This window comes from Pygoscelis adeliae, unplaced genomic scaffold (assembly GCF_000699105.1).
Source record: "Pygoscelis adeliae isolate BGI_AS28 unplaced genomic scaffold, ASM69910v1 Scaffold75, whole genome shotgun sequence".
NCBI lineage: Eukaryota > Metazoa > Chordata > Aves > Sphenisciformes > Spheniscidae > Pygoscelis > Pygoscelis adeliae.
In genome coordinates, this window is record NW_008824772.1 from 1,103,598 (window position 1) to 1,104,339 (window position 742).

At 56.6% G+C, this 742-nt stretch overlaps 1 protein-coding gene across 1 annotated transcript in view; it reads right to left on the bottom strand.

The window, feature by feature from the left end:
- AXIN2 (axin 2) overlaps nucleotides 1-742 on the bottom strand; it is a 24,434-nt gene that overhangs the window by 4,712 nt on the left and 18,980 nt on the right. The window lies entirely within an intron of this gene.

The window sequence follows — 742 nt, forward strand, 5'->3', positions numbered from 1 at the left end:
TGGCAGACCAGTGGTGCGGTCAAGGAAACTGGTCTGCAACTGGGGCGCGAGGCTGCATCAGCCGGAGGAGGAGCGCAGCGGGCCAGGGGAGGCTTTAGGGGCTGGAAAATGGCGCAACGGTGCAAGAAGCGCAGAAACCTCTCCTGGAGGTTGTCCACGTTAGGTGTACTTGCAGGTTGCTGCCATCTGATGGCAGCTGGGCGGGCTGCAAAGATGGTTTTGGGGAAGGATTGGCAGTATTTCAGCCCCACTGTGCAACAGCCACAGACAGACCCCAGCTCGGCACTCCCTAGCCTGAGAGCACCCTTGGGTGACCTACCTCTCATCTGCACAGGTGGACCTTCCAAAGCTTAAAGACACGCCAGTGATGGAGCACCAGCCGGGAAGTCCTCATATCAAACCCAAATGACCATCTGAAGGTTAAACCGGAGGCTGCCAGTTGCAGGGCAAGCCTTCTGGCTCTTTAAAGCACCACCAAATTCAGTGCAAATTCAAAACTTAAAGCTGGAACTTCCCTCTCCCGCTCACCCTGCAGGAGAAACGGCCAACAGGTGATCCCACTGGCGCCCAGATCCACTGGGGAAGTACAGCAAAAATAGCCCACGTGAAGCTACTGCCACGGGAACTTTAAGAGCAGGGGAAGCAGCAAACTGTTTAACCTGGGAGCTGGGCCCTGGAAACCAGACGGGCAGGGTTTGTTGGGGTTTCTGAGGAGGAACTTGGTACCGCTGGCGGCTCTTTC